The sequence below is a fragment of the Megascapheus bottae genome, chromosome 3 (assembly GCF_031878675.1).
Source record: "Megascapheus bottae isolate mThoBot1 chromosome 3, mThoBot2.hap1, whole genome shotgun sequence".
Classification (NCBI taxonomy): domain Eukaryota; kingdom Metazoa; phylum Chordata; class Mammalia; order Rodentia; family Geomyidae; genus Megascapheus; species Megascapheus bottae.
Window position 1 is genome coordinate 20,830,892 of NC_143511.1, and position 21,728 is coordinate 20,852,619.

General features: G+C 36.2%; 1 long non-coding RNA gene and 1 other non-coding gene across 2 annotated transcripts in view; both read left to right on the forward strand.

Annotated features, from left to right (window-relative positions):
- LOC150065042 (uncharacterized) overlaps positions 1-21,728 on the forward strand; it is a 66,500-nt gene that overhangs the window by 37,745 nt on the left and 7,027 nt on the right. The gene's annotated exons all lie outside the window — the stretch shown is intronic.
- LOC150065043 (small nucleolar RNA U13) lies at positions 15,990-16,093 on the forward strand. The gene has a single exon (XR_016535056.1). It is a non-coding gene; the product is annotated as a small nucleolar RNA U13 (small nucleolar RNA).

Here is a 21,728-nt window from a genome sequence, read left to right on the forward strand (position 1 = left end):
TAAAATATCTAGTAGTGTAGGCTGATTCACCTTTAGGAAGAATCTTGACCTTTAACATGTGAGATAATAATGATTTAAAAGAGATGTACACATTGTGAAGCACTAGTCAATAAAAAATAACCAGAATTTTAAAGTTTTTTCTAAGACTCAATCTAAGGCTCAGACCAATATGGCACCTGCTATCCTTAAATTCTGAATATTGGCTGGCTGAGGGTGAGTTTTAAATTTTTGATTTAAATCTTCACAGGTATGTAGCCCAATACTTAACAGGTTTTATTTAACTCCTTTCAGACTCAGAATCTCTGAATATGTAATACTTGAAGATGCGTTAATTATACATTTATCTTGAGAAAGTACTAGAGAGATAGAAGGAACAGATATTTTTATTTTGCAGAAAAAGGAAATGGAAGCCAAGAAACCTGGATTCTAGATCTGCTTTTGTCAGTAATTATCTCTGTGACTGTGAGCAGGTCACTCATACTTTCATACTTTCAAGCTGTCGTTTTTCTAATTAATCTATATCCATATAAGGCTCTAACATTTAATTTCCTGTATATCAACAAAATGTATGATCCAAAAGGTATAGGAAATGCTTTCCCATTTACATGCAGGCACATACAAACACCCTTATGTTATCTTAAGTCACTTCATGTCAATTGTTAACTTTGTAAACTCACTCACTTTAAATAGAAATATTCACACAGTGCTTACTTGCTTGATACTTCTAAATTATACTCAGAGACCACATTGGTAATGAATCTATTATGGAAACAGAGTGGACAGAATGAGCATATTATGCATCTTGTTCTTGATGGTTTCAATTGTAAGGCATATCTGCATTAATCTGGCAGGGTATCAAGAAATGGTCAATCACACAAATAAACAAAAGTAAGTATCAATAGGATAAAAAGAGGAGTGACAATGTTTACTGAAGCTTAATGTGGTTATTAATTTCATCATGACAAGAAAATTATGGAAATTCTAATCCTGTCATAGATGTCTAAAAAATATTCAGAAGAAGGTGATCAGAAGGAGTCAGGGCAGAGAATCATTAGCAAAAACAGAAAGGGTAAAATAATTATAATGTATACCCCATATTGGAGAAATCTAGGGATAACTGAGGACTACCTATTACTAATGCCATTTATATTTGGTAGGTGAAATTGACCAGAAGTTGGATGCTTGCAAATTCAGTTTTAAGAGTCTAATAATAGATTGCATTGCCTTGTGGGACAGACAGTTTTCCATAATGGGAGTTGTTCAAGCAGAGGTCAGATAAGTAGACAAACTCAAATAGCTTGCCAGGCAGGTAACCTGAATAAGCAAAGTAGGTCAGTTGAGGCAAGCGAACAGAATGTAATCCACTCAAAGTTTTCCAGATCCTCTGATTTTTTTTTAAGAAGCAAGAAATGAAGATTTTTATGTTCGTCTCTTGAAGGGTCTAGTTTTGTTTAAAACATTTTTTTAGCAAAGAAATCCTGTGAACGAAACAAGATCCATCTAGTTTGAACACTGACTAGTCCTTCTAGTTTGATCTTTGACCTCTGTTTCTCACATTTCCTGTTCTTGTTATCTGTGGACCAATTACATAGCTATGTATGGTATATTATTAGTCGTTGAACTTAAGAATTCACAATTACTTCAGAGTCACTAATAGAATAACTATGAAGGACTATGTAAGACAAAGAGTTACTTCTCCCAACAAGATCAATATGAGAAGAAACACAAGTTGACATTTCCCTAGGAGGTGTTTACAAAATAAACTGTATAATAGATTCAGTTGTCTGTACTTTCCTGACTTACTCATTCGCACATGTGCATGTGTGTGTGTGTGTGTGTACACGTCTGTCTCCTAGAGGTTGAACACAGGGTCCGAGTACTCTCCCTGAACTTGTGTGCTCGAAGCTAAAACTCTAGTACTTGAACCTCTCCCCATTCTTTGAGGTTTAATTGAATATAAAATTCTGAAGGGCTTTCTTTTCTGTGCTGGCTTTGAACTGTGATGCTCAGACCTCAGCCTCCTGAGTAGCTAGGATTACAGGTATGAGACATTTGTGTCTGGCTGAATTTTTCATTGTTACATACATTTTACTTTTGCTTTGTGAATACAATCATACCAGTTTCTCTCTTTAGAGTTTTGTGTCTTCTACAAGTATTCTTTTTTAATATATTTTTATTGTAATTAATAGAAGGGTTACATTATATTTGCCAGATAGAAGGTGCACTACTTCACAAACATGGATACCCTTTCTCATGTTTTTGTCCCCATTTCCCTCCCCCTACTCCTGCCCCTCATCCTGTTTCCCCTTCCCTTTCCTATTTCAAATATACAAATAAACATATATACACTATATAAGATAAGCTTCTGTATCAAGGGACAACAAAAGAGATGAGAAATAACATAGTACATTAAGAACAACAATCATATATTATATGACTCTTGTTTCTATATCCTGGAGGTCCTTTCCTTTAGCCTCATCCTATGTGACCTTATGTATGTAGGTTTTGCTCTATTGTAAACCTCTTCTCAGAGGGCCCAAGGTTTATACAAATTATGACAAATGAGGGAAACCGTTGAGCCTATGTTCCTTTGAGTCTGGCTTACTTCACTTAATATGATTTTTTGTAAGTCTTTCTATTTCCTTGCAAATGAGGTGATGTCAGTCCTTCTGACAGTAGAATAGAATTCCATTGTGTATAAATACCACATCTTGTTGATCCAATCATCAACTGAGGGACATCTGACTTGGTTCCATATCTTTGCTATGGTAAATAGTGCTACAATGAACATGGTTGTGCTATTGGATTTAGTATATCCTTGTGTCTGGATGATTGGGTAAATGCCAAGTAGTGGAATTGCTGGTTCTACAAGTTTTCTACAAATCTTCAGGTTCTATTTTCCCATGATCCCTTTTTGCTCTGTGAACTTCCTTTCACTTGTTCTGCCATTTGGTGGATATTGCCCTTATCTGCTTTGCTTCAATTCAAGTGGGTACCAGTCAAGTCAGGTGGCATTTGAAGGTGGGATGGGGTGGCTGTAGCTATACTTAGATCCAGCAGGCTATGGCTTTGTAGCACTTCAGAGCGCTTTTTTTGCATTGCTAGGCACTATGAAAAAGCCAGTTCTATAAGACTGTTCACCAAGGCTTGGAATAAATAGAAGGCAGTGATATCAGAAGAATCTATCATTTAATATGAACTATTAGACCTCCATCTGCTGATGTGTCCCCAGATGCTCCAGTGGAAAATGGTGACAACAAAAGTTTCCTGATTCTTTGTATTCCAGATATTTTATACCCCACTGACTCATTTTTCCTCCCTCTATGGCTTCTCTGCCATGAGTATTACATCCCATTTCTTCTGTTTCTTGATGAAGCCCCTCTATTCAGTTCTCTTTTGTTAAACTCCTAATATTTCTTTGCTTATTCAAAGCCCCACTAGATTAGTACATTAATAATAAACTTCATGTACTTGTGTTTAGGCCTTTTAACCACACATCACACAGTTAACAAAAATTCTGCTTCTCTTAGAACTTCTCATTTCTAAGCAGAATGATAAAGTGAGAGATTTCCTGAAACTAGCAATGGAAGCTTTTATTTCAAAATATAATATAATGTTATTTAAGCTTTCTACTAAAGCTGCATTGTGCGTATGGTGGGGAGGGGGGGTACTAATGAGGTTGGTGGGGAAGGCCCTTGGAGCTAATTGGATCATGAGTTTTCTCTTTTTTCCTTCTCCCTCCTTTTCTTCTCCTTTCTCTTCCTTTCCATACATGACATGTAATTTGATTTTTTTATGCTTCAGTTTCTTTGCCATAAAAGGATATAATAATGATCATGTAAGATTGTTTTAAATATTGACTATTTTGTTTAAATTTTAAAATACAATTTTGAAATTTGAAAGAAAGACAACCTCCTATAGTTACTAAGTATATTAGTCTAGATTTTTCCAGAAAAACAGAACCATTACATACACACACACACACACACACACACACACACACACACACACACACGTATCTTAGGTATGGGTACCTGGATTTCCAATTTCCATTTCAAATGTTGTCTGTTAGTAGAATTTTCTTCCTTGAGCAAAGTCATTCAATTCCTATGACAGCTTCCCACTGAAAAATCACCAGCATTGTGGTAGGTAAAACCTGTTTAATTTATTTAGAGTCTACTGATTGTAAACGTTCATCTAGAATAATGTGTGAGTAAAAATCTGGGTAACATGGCTTGCCCAATTTCATACATAAAATTTGCCATCATACCAATCAATACTTATTTAAAATTAAAATCTGAGTTTCTACTGGACACAGAAAAGCAGAAAATATTTTTCATTCTGTTTTGAAGCCTTTTGTTAAAAAAGACAACTTTCTTCATTTTTATTACATCTAATTGTTGAGAATAGCATATGAGTATGTTGTACTTTTTCCTACACAGTTCTGTGCTAGGAATCATGACATATTACTGCAGGTAATTTTTTTTAAGAATTATTCTTGCATAGTAGAAGAAAAGCCAAATTCATATGTCTGTTTCTGGTAAGAACTTTCCATAAAACCAATGACGGTCATTTTCTCCAAGTTCTTTAACTGGTCATTAGCATTTGGGTCCATTTATAACTTCCCAAACCTTCTCATGTATTGGAACAAATGTATAAGTGTGTAGCTACTTTTACTTCTTCAGGGTCTGACTAAATCAACTTTTTAGATATCTTTGAATTGGGAATTATGCCATCTTCTGCCATCCAATCTGCCACCCAATACTGTCATTTTGGACTCCAACATTCTTTAAAATTTTTACATTCTACTCCCTCCTGTTGCCAATGCCTTAGTTTAATCTCTCATTGTTTCTGACATAAACCTTGGCGATCGCATCCAAATTTATCTCAGCTTCTGCTTGGTCACTTGAAATGCTGTCTTCACACAGCCGCAGACAGCCTTTTTGCAGGACAGAATGTACTGCTGCTTCTTTGATATCTCTGATATTCCAGTGTATAAAAATACATAATTTCAACATTACTCTTCCAATCGTTCCTGGCTATTTGACCACATAAAATTATTTATAGCATTTAGAAAAATACTATTACATCAAGCAATACCATCTCTGAACTTTCCTATCTCCTCTGCTACGATGAGTTAGCCTCCTAAATAGCCCAAACAAATCCCTCTTTTTCCTTAAGACTCTATTTGACGGAGATTTCCGCTGCCACATATATCAAGAAACCATTCCTTTCTCTTTCCCCAGAGCAATTCAAACATCTGAGTTACACCTCCTTGGGTGTTAACGCCTGAAATTTGGACGCAACTTGGAAATTCGGAATAGTTACAATTACCCTTGAAAAGACTTTAAATTACCATCCAATAGAAAATGTAAATCCGTATTTGTGCCACATTATAGATTGACAGCTATTTGCTGTGAATACCACCCAGCAATTTTTTTCCTTAAATGTTGGGGCAGTTGGTATTTTATTAATTAAGCATCAGTAAAGCAGTTGACTTAGATTTCATTTATAATTCACAATTTTAGATGTATAAATATCATTTCTTTAAAACTATGTTGGTATTCAATGTTCCATACTGAGTGGTATATGTGTGTGGGGCTGAAAATGGCCGTGAGAATTCTCAAAAGATCATCTTTTGTTTGAATTCTCTCCTCTCCTCTCCCTTCCTCTCCCTCCTATCTTATGCTTCCCTCCCCTCCTTTGGGTTCTCCCCTCCCTTTTCCTCCTGTCACCTCCCCTCTCCTTTTCCCTCTCTCCCTCCTTTTCCCCTCCTCTCTCCTCCTCTACCTTCCCTCCTCCTCCTTTTCTCCTTCTTCCTCTCTCTTTCTCTCTTGTTTTATATTTTTAGACTTTAACAAGTACATGATCCTGTGCAACCCATTTCTCCTCTATTTATAGGTAGAACAACAATATTCATAAAACTGTATAGTATCTTATTATCTGTGACTATTTCCTTGATTTAGGGGGTCCTTTTAATGTTCAAGGTTCAAAATTACACTAAATAACTTTGGCATAGCTTTATCTGAATGATGGTGAGATCACATTGTGAGCCAGTTGTTATACCAGAGTGGAAAATCTGCAAGGAGGCAGGCCTACATTTACCTTCTTTATTTCTACTCTTCATGCATAGTAGAGTGGCACTGGCCATTGCATGAGTAGATGAAATTGGCTTAGAGAAGGCAGAGAATAAGGCATTGAGATTCCTTTTTGGCAGAACTTTCATGTGCTGAGGGAGAAAGGATAGCATGTTTAGCTGTTTGTGATCAAGCTTCTTACAGGAATAAAGCTAGTTTATTTGATAGGCTTGTAAAAATAATATAGGACAGTGAAAATACAGCATAAATGCTAAATAATAAAGTGACAAGCACAATATGTCAAGGGACGCATAGTAATGCAACTATGTCTGCGCAACATTTACTGTATTTTGTCTCTAACATGTACAACAACAACAACCCACCAAATGGCGGCATCTGTGCTTATTTCCTCTCTGGTCCTCGATATTTGGAATCCTTTCAATGTTCAATGCCCAAAAAATGCGATAAATATTTTTACTTTGGTACATCTTTATTTTAACACTGGAGTTTATACCAGCCAGGATTTTGGGGGTTACTCATATCATGTGACTTTCGTTCTACCATTTGATGTATTTATTCGGTGAAAACGGCTAAAATGAGCACCAGAGAAAACGTGAACAGAGGTGCTGTGATGCTTCCTGAGGGCCAAATCGGCAAGGCCCAATAGGAATTTGCCATAGATGAGGTTATGGCAAAGGGTTGGGTAGAGTAGGATAGTAGGATAGTAGGCCGGCTTAGCCTTGATCTTTTTGAGTACCATGGTACCACTTCAGCCCTCTCTCCAGACTGCTTACAATAGGGCAAAACTTAAATGCATAAGGCCATATAGGATGAGGCTAAATGAAAGGACCTCCAGGATATAGAAGCAAAAGCCATATAAGGTGTGATTGTTGTTATTAATGTGCTATGTTATCTCTCATCTCTTTTGGTGTCCCTTGGTTATCTCAAATTGTCACAGTATCTTACCTTGTTATCTGATATATTGTATATATGTTTATTTGAAATAGGCTAGGGAAGGGGGAAAACAAGATGAGGGAAGGGGGTGGGGAGGGAAATGGGGACATAAAAATGAGAAGGGGTAGCAATGATGGTTAAGTAATGCCCCTTCTGTCTGGCAAATATAATATAACCCTTCTATTAATTACAATAAAAATATTGTTAAAAAAGAAAGATTAGGGGCCCGGAGTTTGGCCTAGTGGTAGAGTGCCTGCCTAGCATGCACGAAGACCTGGGTTCAATTCCTCGGTACCACATACATAGAAAAAAAGCCGAAACTGGTGCTGAAGCTCAAGTGGTAGAGCTCTGGCCTTGAGAAAGTCCAAAGAGAGTGCTCAGGCCTGAGCCTAAACCCAGGACTGGCAAAAAAAAAAGAAAGAAGCTAGGAAGAAGTAAAATCAATCATAGTAGTTATTTAACCTATGGTTACCTGTCTTTGGAAGGGTGTAGATACCCATTTGTCATACCAAAATAAAGATACCTTATCTTTTACAGTATTTATTTCTTACAGGCAGATAATGAGGTATGTAATTGAATCCTGGTTTCCTCATTTGTTATTAGTAAGTTTATCTATATGTGGACAATCTGTAGCTAGTATACCATTTTGTCATGAACCAGATAAAATGTTGGGAATGAACTTTATAACCTGGGAGAGGATATTGGGGGAAGAAAGGAAAGTGGGAGAAAAAAGGTGAAGTGGGAAGCAATGTTCCATCAGAAATGTACCCATTATCTTCCATTTGTAACTGTGATATCTCTGTACATTACTATTAATTAATTTTAAAAATAAAAAAGTCAGCATAAATCATTTTCCTGGCTTTATCTTACACCTTGAGGCTACATATTACCTTAACGTGTGACTTTTTATTCCATTCCACATTGAATTTCTGTTATCTTATACTCTTGAAAATCTGTCTACAAAGTTTCTGACATTAGAAGAGGCCGACATATGATTAATTATAGAATTATAACAAATCCCCATTAGAATATATTGTGAGTTACCAAGAATCAATAGACTTGCTCCTGCTCTCCAGAAGTTGGTAATCTGATAAGAAATTGTGCCCTAAATAAATATACTCTTTTAAATAGAAGTTTAAGAGGAGAGATACCTCAGAGTAAACTCTGGGGGAAAAGAAGAAATACTCAATTCTATGATTAACTTTGTAGTTCTACTTTTGGCTTGCTGGCCTCAGGCGAGATGATAAACCCTCCCCAAGCATCAATCTTTCATTAGTCAAGGTTGATAAGTCTTGGGAAAAATCACACAATGGAAAATGGAATGGGATGAAAGGCACTATGTATGATATTTGACTATTGTTATAAAACATTTGGTTATAATATCACTTTGAGCAAAACTAGAAGGAAAAATCAATTTAATTTCACCTGTCAAAGAATTGATATACTTTGATTGAAATTTAGCGCATTTTCTACAGGAAAGTGTCACATTCCTAAGGCTACAGGTCTAGAACAGGCGATTTCCATTTTAAGCTTTTATTTTCAGCAGCTTGAATTGTTATTTGACATTCCATTTTTAAGTGTCAGGAAATAAATATTTTTTTCCTAAACATGTAAATATAAACCTCTCTAAAGTTTTAAGACTAGAAAAACAAAAAAAATAAAATAAAAGAGCTTTAAATCAGGATTATATTCCATCTGCCACTGCTTAAATTTGGGAATAATTAAGAACCAAGCCAAGCACTGGTGGCTCATGTCTACAATCCTAGCTACTCAGGAGGGTCTGAGGACCTTGGTCCAACGGCAGGCCAGGCAGGAAAGTCCATTTGACTCTTCTCTCCAATTAACTGCCAAGAAAAAATTGGAAGTGAAGCTGTGGTTCAAGTGGTAGAGTTCTAGCCTTGAGGGGGGAAAAAAAAGGTTAAGAATAATGCCCAGGCCCTGAGTTCATGCCCCTGGAAGTGTATATAAAAACAAAAAGGGGACCGGGAGTTTGGCCTAGTGGTTAAAGTGCTTGCCTAGCATGCACGAAGACCTGGGTTCGATTCCTCGGTACCACATGCATAGAAAAAAGTTGAAAGTGGTGCTGATGCTCAAGGGGTAGAGCTCTAGCTTTGAGAAAGTCTAAGGACAGTGCTCAGGCCCTGAGCTCAAGCCCAGGACTGGCCAAAAAAAAAAAACAAGGTGGTGGGGGTTGGGGGGATGGCTTGGGAGGGAGGGAGTCCAAAAAAGAAATGTATTAAATACCTGACTTATGAAATTGTAATCCCTCTGTATATCACTTTTACAATGAAAATTAAAAAAATAAATGAAATGTAAAATAAATCTCAAATAGCTGATGTTTCCATTGAGATTACTTCCCTAATTCTCCTTATTTTCTGTTTACTAACATCATTATTTTTAGACAACTATAAAATCATGTGTATAATTAACATTATTTTGTGGAAATAGTGGAGTGATTATTTTGGGGTCAATAAGGAAAAAATGATGAGTGAAGATGTTGTAGAGGAAGACAGGTGAGTTGATTCTTATCCTTAGTCTTCATGCAGTCATGGGCTGGAGACAGTAGAGTCTGCCTTAGGGTGATAGAACCCAGACTGATCTCCAATACTGGGTAAGTTCCTTAACTTTCATGAACTAGTAATTCTTTGCATAAGGTGAGTACAATAAGATCAGTTTTAAGAAAGCATGTACTAAGTTTGTAGTTCAGGTTCAGGGCCATTAATGGTGATAAGTGCAACAGGAACAACTCATTCAAGATCATCTCCTTTTCTTCCTTTGACCTACTTGGGAGATGAATAGAAACACAGGCTTTGCTCCATGGCTCTGCTCTCTTGCAGTGGTAGGTGACTTCACAGGAAATACTTTCATCATCCTCAAACTGATGCACCAGGCCGATTTCCTATTAGTGTCTAGTTTCGAAAATGTCACTCCTTTCCATGATCTCATTTGCCACTGAAATCTTCTTTGATACATAGCAGTTTCTAGGAGGTTTGATCTTATCTGTCTTCATTTTCAGCCGACAAAGAACTATGCGTTAGAAAAATGTTGTAGTAGTCAGCAGAATCATGTATTTCTCTTTTCTTTAAAAAATTATCTTTAAGTAGTTGTACAAAGGAGTTGCCATTAAAGAAAAACAATCTATAAAATAAATACAATGCATCTTGATCAGTGTCATCCTTTCCAACATTTTTCCTGATTCCCTCTCCCTACCCCTTCCTTTATTCTTCTTAAATCTTTAGGATATACTCTGAATTCCTGATTGCATTCTTCTTCTCTTTGTATTTTTCCTCAGGTCATAGTTTTACCAGTGTTCCCATATCAATGGATGCCCTACATTATCTGTTGCTTTTGTTTCCCAAAGTACTTGTCTTTGGTGACTGCCCAAGCAAGCCAGTATTTCTTAAATGCACACAACATGTAAAACACACTGTCCTACACATTATAGCTGAAGTGGGGACTGCTTAGTTCCAACCTTAGGTATGCAACAAAGGGAAGTTCCTTCTGGTTTTCTGGAATTGAAATTAACCTTGAGTTTGTATTTCTATTATATTACCGTCAATCTGATTGGATCTTCATTATTAGTTTTCTTCAGGTTTTGTGTTTTGATTCAGGGGACTTCAGGAAGTAGATAAGAGTTGGAGGAACCGTTCATTTGTCTTTGTGAACATCTGTAGGAATAACGTTATACAGGGTTGTTGTTGTTGTTGTTGTTTTTCCACCTCCCATGCCTGTCTTAAGACATTCTGCCTTGAAAAACCTGAGTTTCAGACCAAGTCTTTGACACCAACATGTTCTCAGGGCATATTCACTGCTCTTTGTGGACTACAGAGAGAGAGAGAGATTTGCTTTCACTGTCTACCAGGCAACAACTTCCTCTTTATTTCTTACCCTTCCTTTCTTCTTGCCTTCTGTCCTCCCTCCCTCCCTCCCTCCCTCCCTCCCTCCCTCCCTCCCTCCCTCCCTCCCTCTCTCCCTCCCTCCCTCCCTCCCTCCCTTCCCTCCCTCCCTCCCTCCCTCCCTCTCTTCCTTCCTTCCTTCCTTCCTTCCTTCCTTCCTTCCTTCCTTCCTTCCTTCCTTCCTTCCTTCCTTCCTTCCTTCCTTCCTTCCTCTGTTCAATCCTTATAAATTTGTGAGGGAGAATTTAATTCAAACCACTTGTGAGGATATTTGGTCTGAGAATTTCAGGAACTTGCTGATTGTCTTACATTTTCCAAGTGGAGCAGTACACTTTCAAAGCCAAATATGACTACATAAATTGAATTATTTCTAGTAGATTGAACTATAGTGGAAATATGAATTAAATGTTATTTCCTTTTAATTATTTTATACTAAATTAATATTACCAATTTTTAAAGAGATGACAATTAACTTTTGGCTAAATACCACTTTGAAAAGTAATATCACAATCTGAAGGCAGCTGTTCTCAAAATCTGATCCATACATAATTTTCTGTATTGATTATTTAAAATATTTATTCTTGGTCTCAATCATAGCCCTAGAAAAACTATCTGAAGTAGTTCAGCCATAGAGTCCATATTAACAGTAAGGACATCACATAGTTATTGTTCTTGTCAAATACACAAATCATTGTTTTCACATCTGTAGACAAATCTGCTTTAATTTTGTTGAGGAAGAATCAGAAATACCTGACAAATGAGACGCAACAGTTTTGAACTGGCTTATCAAATCAGCTAATTACTGAGAACTCTAACTGGAGGAACTACTTGATGTTGAGGAAAAAGACAACAGACCAAAAACAAATGCATCCCTGAGATAAATTTCCCCCTTTCTGGTTTCACTTGGAGGCAGTCCTTATGGGAGTATATGAGCTGGAGGAGAAAACTGCAGTTTAAACCCGGAGTCAATTCTGAGTTAAGAACTATTTTCCCAAATGAAATAACTATGTTATTATTTTTAATTCCCCCTATCCAAATACCCAAAAGGTGTTATGTTGCTTGCTGTAACAATTTAGGAGATAGCATACTTTCAGAACCAAAGCAGCTTTTCTATTTTATCCCTCACATCACAGTAAAATGTGTTAGATGGGTTGAATGCCTGGGTTCAAAATTTCAGAAATTTGCACCTAAATTGCACCTGTAAAATATGTCCTCACACATGTAAGCAAGTAATTTTACTTGCAAATTATTGTTTTGCATATGCAATTACTTGCTTGCATCTGGATATGCATTTTGTGGGACAATTAAGTGTTTACTTTAGAAAATTAGATCACTAATTTTATGTTCATTTATATAAGACTAAGTATTTAAAGTTCCAGACTATCTTAGGCAGGAAGATCAATATGTGCTACATATGGTGTAAGTGATGTAAATAGGAAATTATGCTTTTTCCAGTTGTGTGTTAACAGAATGGATATATCAAGAATCCCTTCTGTGGGTCAGTGTTATACTAGAAGCTAGAGTTATGATACGCTAAAATGACATCCTAGATAAGAATATTGTATCCATTTGGGTTCAGAGAGCCTAGCAATTTATTGGTGGATTGGGTTGCCTGATAACTTTAAAATAAGCAGTAATCGTTAATTGTGATTGTCTAAATCTTGAGTTATTTCCAAATGCTAATCATGTAAAGTAGAGAATTAACAGATGTCAATTTTTTACCAGTAACCTCAGTTGACAAAGTGAATAATAAAACGGGGAAATATTTTCTAACTTCCTTTTTGCTTTGCTTTCAACTTACAAAATAGTATGGAAGATTGTGTTTCTTTTGTGTGAGTGCTGTATTAGACAACATGTGGACCATAGATACAAGATTTAGTGATAATTAAAGTTAGAAAATAATATATTTGAATGAAGGAGCTCACTCCTTAAGCAAATATATTCAAAGATTTTGTTAACTTTCATATTTTCATTTAGGTATAAAACTACATTGTGTGTGTGTGTGTGTGTGTGTGTGTGTGTGTGTGTGTGTGCTTTTGTTGGTTCTGGGATTTGAACTCAAAGTTTTGAAATGTTTGTTTTTTTCATTCAAGATTGGTCCTTTGCCAGTTGAGTTCTTCACCACTTCATTTATGGAGTTTTTGATGGTTAATTAGAGATAAAGGTCTCACATACTTTACTATCCAGGCTGGCCTTAAACCTAATCCTGGGCCAGGTGTGTGGCCTGGTGCTAGAGTGCTTGCCAAGCATGCACAAAAGCCCTGGGTTTGATTCCTCAGTACCACATATACAGAAAAAGCTAGAAGTAGTGCTGTAGCTCAAGTGGTAGGATGCCTTGAGGAAAGTCCAAGAACAGTGCTCAGGTCTATAGTTCAAGCCCCGGGGCTGGCAAGATAAAATAAAATAAAATGAAGAAATAAATCATAATCCTCAGATCTCAGCCTTCTGAATAGTTATGATTGGAGGCATGAACCACTAGTGCCCAAATTAAAATTGAATTTTTAAAGTACTGCTGTGATATTGACTTTGAGAGTGGAGAAATATTGTTTTGTGATTTACATACTGCTTCATTAAATATAAAACAAAAATATACAACAGACAAGCAAACATACACATCTTGTTTCTTTGTGGTCTGTATATAAAATGGTCAAATAAATATATTCAACTTTCAGAATACAATGTAATAAAATGCATAGACAGTTTAGCTAAAAAATATCTTGAAATTTTTTGGTTCAGTCTTACTTTAAAAATAGATTGAGCTTTTAGCATTGTACAGTAATCAAGATTTTAGTTATATAGGCATTCATTATTTAGAAAAAAACTTGAGAAGTGATTTAACATTGTCTCCATAAATCTTGTGGTAAGTTGAATACGGATTTTTTTTTAAAAAATGAGTCTGGGTAGAACAAAAATTAAATGATGTCAAAGAAGAATAAGAGAAGCAGCAAAAATCATCTTCTCTGTAAGCTACCACCATTCTATGAAACCTTGACATTCATCAAGGCCAATAGAGATGGACGAGGCAGTCCTGGAAAGAGAGAGAGAGAGTCAGTAGAAAAATATCTAGCAATTTTATGTGCTTATTCACTGTTATGTTTGCTTCACTCAGGGTCTGAACAGAAAACAGATGTCAAGCATAAATTTAAAATATTCCAAGAAAATTTCTTTACACAGGAACCAATTACAGAAGTGTGGGCTTGGTTGCAGAACTGTAAGAAATAATATAGTGGGTGCTATGATAACCACGAAGAAACTACCACTACTAGGCCCAAAGGAATAAAAAAGATAACCTAAAAGTAAAGAATGTTCTAGAAAGGGCTACCTTGAGAGGAGCAATGACCTTTAGAGAAGAGGTACATCCAGACTGAGATAGTAGGACCAAGAACAAATACAACAATGTCATTCCGCAGCTCTAGCTTGTCACTGGTATTCCCAGTGTCAACAGGAACTGGAATGCCGAGAACAAATGCTCATTGATCCTCTGCATCAAAGGAGACCAAGCAAATTTGAGATGAGACTGGGGCAAGGATTTTGGGTTGTAAACAAAGGATGAAGGTTACACTTTCAAAAAGAAGGGCATATTTTATATTACAAGTTGAAGTACAGTATAAGGAAAAAAGTAACCGAAAGGAATCATACTAATGAACTCCCAGTTCCAGAGTACACTGTTGTGCAAACTCATTTGAACAACATACATTAATCTCTCATATATCTATCATTTGTTAGGTGACTGATGGCAGTAGGAGTTCTACTTCATGAGAATATCTACTGACATTCATTCTCTTTGTTCAACACCAATATATTTAAGCTTTAGTCTGTGGGAACATTAGATTACACTATGATGAGAAAGTACTGTCTTCTTAAGGAAGTGACTTTGATGTCACTCTTGATATTTCAGCTCTCTGAGCCTCTCACTGCTGAACTTCCTTGTGACCCTCAGCTATCAACCTCTTGAGAGATTAAAAAATGTTTGATCTATACTCTAATTGCTTAATCTTTTGTCCTCCAGAAGCTGGAACTCTTGTTTGACCTCAGGGTGTGAAATTTGATGTTCTGAGGTCAGTGGGCCAAAATGCAAACTGCATGTATCATTAATTCCTTGTATAGAGATATAGAGGAAGCTTAATCTGTTTTTTCACCCCCTCCTTTGTTTTTCTTTTTTTTGTGGGTCATGGGGCTTGAACTAGGCCTGGTGCCGTCCTTGAGCTGGGTGTTGTCCCTGGGCTCTTCAGCTCAAGGCTATTACCTTAGTCTAGAGCCAAGCCCCACTTCCCATTTTCTAGTGGTTAATTGGATATAGGAGTCACAGGTTCTTTTGTGCCTGGGCTGGCTTCAACCTTTATCCTCAGATCTCAGCCTCCAAAGCAACTAAGATTACAGGCATGAGCCATCCTGCCCAGCTCACCACACCCTTTTGTGTCTCTCACCGAATTCTTTTAAGACATTTCTTTGATTGTCATTACCTAGTTCCATGAAAGGATTTTATTTCTACATGCTAGTTTAGGACTTCAATGCATATCGATCAATGTCACCCTTCCATCATCCTCTCTTATCTTAACCTCATCCAGCCCCTAAGTTACCTGGTTCCATTTTTACATATACACATTGAATATTATAACAATGTCTGCCCACCATTTGCCTTTTTCCCCTTGATTTACCCACCAACTTGTTTCAGCTTGAAATATATGTTTCATTTTATTAAATTGTACATTAGTGATTCAAAGTAAATACACTGTTTCAATTTTCTTTTGTATATACTATATTTCAGTCAATGTGTTTCTGTATCTATGCATATGACCCTGCATATGTTTTCATATATGTTCATAATTTCAAGGTAACATCAATAAGGGAGAAAAAAAAGCATGTGCCCTTTGTCTTTGTAAGCCTAACTTAACTTACTTCATATAGCATATTGTTTTCAAAGTACATGCATTTCCTTGCAAATGATATAATAATTTTATTCTTCCTGATGGATGACTAAAACTCCATGGTGTATGCTCTTGATCTACTACTCCATAGAGAACCTATGCTCATAGAACTCTTTAAAGCAGTGAGTTTTTGGATCCTTTTCCGGTTCATAAGCATGATGATTGGGTCATCATGTGCCTGTGTGACATGTGCCTCCATTAAACCTTGTTACGACATGGGCACATTACCAGTCTGACGAGAGAAAAAAAAAGCAGTGAGTTTCTAGTCTGTTAATAATGTAATGAACAGTATATTCGATAACACAGAACAGTAGGCAAATGACATATTCCCATAGCTATAACTGTAACTCTCAATGTATACAGATGCATTATAATTCCTTATAATAAATAGAAAGTTACATATGCTTGAGAGTGATGAGTGCTAATGATTTCAGCAAGACATGTGGACAATCTGATTTGCAAATTAAATTGATCTAAGTGTTCTGAAAACCTGTCTTTAAATCATATTTATCTTGACCGGGTTTTCAATGCTACTGTATGTGATTGAGTTCCAGATTTCCATGGAAATGCCTGAGTATGACTTATTCACTTTTACATTTGTTACAGGACTTTAACATTTCTAGAAGATAATAAAGTTATGGGTAAAATTGCATGGCATTGGGGAGAAAATAAGAAAAAAATCACATATATGTATATATGTATAATCTCTCAGTGAATGTAATCAAATCAGAGAGACAAGATTTTCTTCAGAAGATTGTCTCAAGTTTGCTTGTGTTCTTGCATAAATGGGCAATAATGGCCCTCCAGTACACCCCATATTTTATTGCAGAAGTAATTATACCAAAAATTTTAGAGCAAGTGAAATCCCATGCATGTCTGGATGAAAGTAAAATATCCATTAAGTTCTCATAAATGCTCATATTCCAGTTGTGCTGTTTCCTTGTGTACTCTCTAAGATAAACTGTTGGTGAATCTGCACCAAAATAACTAAATGAGGTAATTCATTGTGTGTAGTTATTATTGATATACCAATTAAAAGTAATATAATGGCTTCCAAAAATAACTAGTTTTAGAATATTTCCCCTGTGCCTCTGTATAGCAATAATCAGAACATAGGATTGGGGATTCAGGTCACAAGTAGAATGGGAAGAATAAAATTATATTGTTTTCATATAAAAGAATCATTTCCATTTTTCCTTAAAATTCAAACTAATGAGCTAATGTTTATCAACAATTTTGTATCTTTAAACGCATCTATGCTAATGCACTAGATACCTTGAGAAATGCAGAGGCAGTTTCCCAAGGTGTATATGTGTTGGATAACAGGGAGGTAGAATCTAAAAGTTGCCTCAGGACAATCAGGAAACAAGAAATATACAATAATTTCCATTTGGCATAGACTGTGAATGTCTGTGTTTGGGGTTAAGTGGTGAGGGAGACCAAAAGTATCTATCTTTATCTTAGGTGACATTTATTTCAAGAGATGACACCCAGCAATGTCAAGAGGTGAAACATTCACATATTTTGTGCAGTTTAGCTCCAAATGATCTATGGCAGAGGAAATTTTCACTTATGGTCATATGTTTTTATATATGCCCTTTCTTGGATGAGGCTATGTCAGACATTGTAACTGGATGCACATTTTCCCTCCCTCCCTCCCACCCACTCTTCCTTCCTTCTGTCCCTCTTTTCCCTCTCTTTGTCTCTCTCTCTTGCCCTTTGCAATGAATTGATTGAACCCAATGCCTTGAGCTTGTGCAAAAGACTCTACTACTTGAGCCATGTTCTCAACTGCTATATGCAACTCTTTTCTTTTCTTTTTTTCCTTTTCTTTTCTTTTCTATCTTTTATTTTTTTTTGCCAGTCCTGGGTTTGAGCTCAGGGCCTGAGCACTGTCTTTGGACTTTCTCAAGGCTAGAGCTCTACCACTTGAGCCTCTGCACCACTTCTGGCTTTTTTCTATGTATGTGGTACCAAGGAATCGAATCCGGGTCTTTGTGCATGCTAGGCAAGCACTCTACCACTAGGGCAAACTCCTGGCCCTAGATACAACTTTTAATCAAAAGCTGAGTTTTATTTTAAATTATACTATTTACAATGATTGATCTATTGTATTTTTAAATTCTTACTTTTATCTTCTAAAGTTTAACTTTATTTTTTCTTGCACTGTAGAACATCTCTTCCCCGTTGATACATGCTTTCTCCATTACAGCACCAACACAGGCCTACACATGGTTATATATTTGTACACCACACACAATACACCATCGTATGTAGTCATGCATCCTTGCATTCTTGTTTATATCTATCATAACTATATAAAAAGGAAGAGGACTAGAAGATACATTGTAGTTTTGGAAGGGCTGCCTTCCAATTGTGTCAAGAATTCTGTGTTAGGGAGGGACTTGGAAAGTCATATCAACAGTGGCTGTGCAGCTCTATCTCTCCCACTAATTCAGAAATAAAGACAGGCCTGGTTCTCTATGTGCTCAATTGACCACACCCTGTGGCATTTGGCTTGAGAAAAATTTATAATTTATGGTTAAATTTACTTAAGTTTTGCTATATTTTGCCCAATAGAAACTTAGAGATTCTCATAGGGTACCCTGGGCTATCTAATAAAGACCCATTTTTACCCATATAAGATTTGATTTTGTTCCAAGTCGGCTATCATGATTCACATGTACAAATAATGAACCTTTGAAAACATCCTAATCGTTGGATGACAGTAGTTAATGAAGAACAGAACTCCAGGAGATAATGCATTCAAGAGAACTCAAGAACTATAGAATTTCTCAGCCTTTTCAAAGCAAAAAATATCAATGAATGATGGAACCAGATATATGTAATTTGAAAGCTGTACCAAAATAAGTATGTCTTTATTTTTCTAACGCTTAAGGTGATGTGTAATGCATGAGTTGAAGCAATTTCCCTTTTATTTACTTTGAAATGGGTTTTACTTTCATATTTCTCCAAATTTACAGAGTGAATTTTCATTTTTTGATGAATTTCTTGCTTCTAATGATCAAGTAGAGGCTAGTGATGATCTTGAAGTAAAATTGCAACTGCACATTTATCTATCAGTTTAGAAAACCACATAGTACTTTCTTTATGGCCTATGTTTGATTTGGAAAACTGTTATTAAAATGGCAATAGTATATTACAAAGATTTTGTATCATAAATGATTTTATGTGTCAATGAAGGGAATATATTTTTAAAATAGTTCTCCTACAAAGAGTTTACAAGCACTGTCTAAGACAAAAAGATTCAAGCAGTATGAGAAAATAACATTTGAGAAAAAGGTTGTGTAATAATTCGACATATAAGCAATAGTTGACAATAGCTTTAACATTGTTTAAAGACCACAATTTATAAAGGAAGGCAATAGGAAACACTGTTTTTGAAATGCTGTCTTCAGTGTATTTGGATTGCAGTATTAAAAAATACTGATGATATTTATATATAAAGAAATGTCGCTGGAAGCCAGACACAAAAAGTCCGTGAGACTTTTATCTCCAATTAAGAACCAGAAAACCAGAAGTGGCACTGTGGCTCAAGTGGCAGAGCGTTAGCCTTAAGCTGAAGAGCTCAGTGACAATACCTAAGCCCAGAATTCATGTGTGTGTGTGTGTGTGTGTGTGTGTGTGTGTGTGTGTGTATCTCACATCTGATTGATGGTGGCTCACATCAGTAATGGTAGCTATTTAGGAGGCTGAAATCTGAGTAGTAGAAGAAACTCCTTTAGATTCTTATCTCCAGTAAAGAAAGAGGTTTGAATGCTCAATTAGTAGTGTGCAAGCCTTGAGAGAAATAGGCAAGTGATAGCCAAAGACTCTGAGAAGCCCTAGTACTGGCATCAAAATAAATAAATAAACAAAATTCCTATGACATTAGTACACAAAACAGGAAGGGCTTAATACCATGAACTTGAATTTCAGGTGTGTTAACTGATAGGATTGTACCAAAATATCAAGGACCAATCTAGATCTGTGGATCAAGGCCAGTAGGATATTTTCTCATTTCTGTGCTGGAGAAAACCCATATGGTAATATGGGATAAGGTAATATTTGTGTTCTTCTGAAATTAAGGAAGAAAATGTTTACACATCTATTTGATAGAGGAAATTGTAAGTCATTTGTACAACATTTGCTTAATTGAATAAAAACAATATATTAAATAGTAGCACAAGAGGGCTAGATATTTATGTTTAGTCAGACACACAAAACTTGTCATAAAGGATGATTAATGGACTTCATTCATTGCTTACATTCATATGTAAGGATTGACTTAAAAATTGTTTTTATTTCCTACCAACAAATCGAGCATTTGACAAACTAACGTGAGATGTTTAATCAATATTGTATAACAATTATGCAAAAGAGTTATAATAGCATAATTACATAAGAGCATTCACTTTGAGCACACTTTTATTATTTAATGTTTCCTTGATCAAAGTATTAATTTAACCATTATTACATTGCATGCTCTTTTTATGTAGTGAAGTTTATAGTCCTGAAGTAGTTTAGCTCCTGGAGTGACTATGATTAGTTAATGTAGTACATTTACTTAATGAGACAATGAGAGTGTTAAATAATCCATAAAAACATTTAAAACAAATATAGGAAAGCTTCTACATACATCTATGTATTTACTTTGGCAGTGTGGCTCACACTGGAGAAAGCATTGTTATTTGTGAAGGAAAACCATTTGGAGATATTCACCTAGTATGTTTTACATTGCTAATCCATTGTTGATGAGTTTTTAATCCAGGAATTGTTGGTAGTAAGTCACAGGAAATTCAGAGAAGTACATTTCTTTTATTGAGAGGTTGGAAGTTGTGAATTGCAGGGCAAAAAGTAAGCCAAAAGTGAACATTCAATCTAGAGCTGAGAAGCAGGAAGTCCATGAAAGTGGGAAACTTCTTGTTTAAACAGGTGATCTATTCTCCTTTAAATATATAGAAAAGGAGTGTCAACATTTGCTGTCCTCCATGTATTTTGGAGGAAAATGCATGCAGAAAATAAGTTGAGTGTGTAAGAAAAGGAAGCAAGTCTTCTTGCTTGGAGATATTACTTATAATTCATAAAAGATGAGTTGCTTTAATGGCATTTGTAAGTTCCACAGATTCTAAAGATTTTAAGAAATCACTGAGGGAAACATCAAATACTCCTTGGGAACCTATTAAATTTCCTGCATGGTGCAAACCCCAATCTATATAAACATTGTATGTAAATCACTTCCCATCCATGTACCGTACCTGACCTGCACAGCTCATTTTGGTTCATAATTGGGAAGTTGTAACCTGTAGCTTTCATTATGTGGCCAAAGAGAAGTAATGGAAGGTTGCCCATGTCTTAGTGGGCTGCAAAGCAATGGGAAAAACAAAGCAACGAGTGTCCCAACACTTCACTTCCTCACGGACCTCACTTTTTTCATCTACGTTCTACCTGATAAAATTTCCACTAACTTCCATAGCTTGGCAACCAAGTTGATGGGCAGGTGTGTAGGGTGGTGGGGCAATCTGAATCATAACATATGATCTCTGGGTTTCACAAATCCTCAGTACTGGGCCAGGAGTTTGACCTGGTGGTTTGACCTGGAATGCACGAAGACCAGGATTGGATTCCTTGGTACCACATACATAGAAAAAAGCCGGAAGTGGTGCTGAGGCTCAAGTGGCAGAGCTCTAGACTTGAGAAAGACCAAGGGACAGTGCTCAGGCCTTGAGCCCAAGCCCAGGCCCGGCAAAAAAAAAAAAAAAAAAACCCAACCAAATAACAACAACAACAAAAACAAAACAAAACAAAACCCCCCCAAAACAAAAACCAAACCAAATCCTCAGTACTAAATAAGATACTTTGGAAGAACTTAC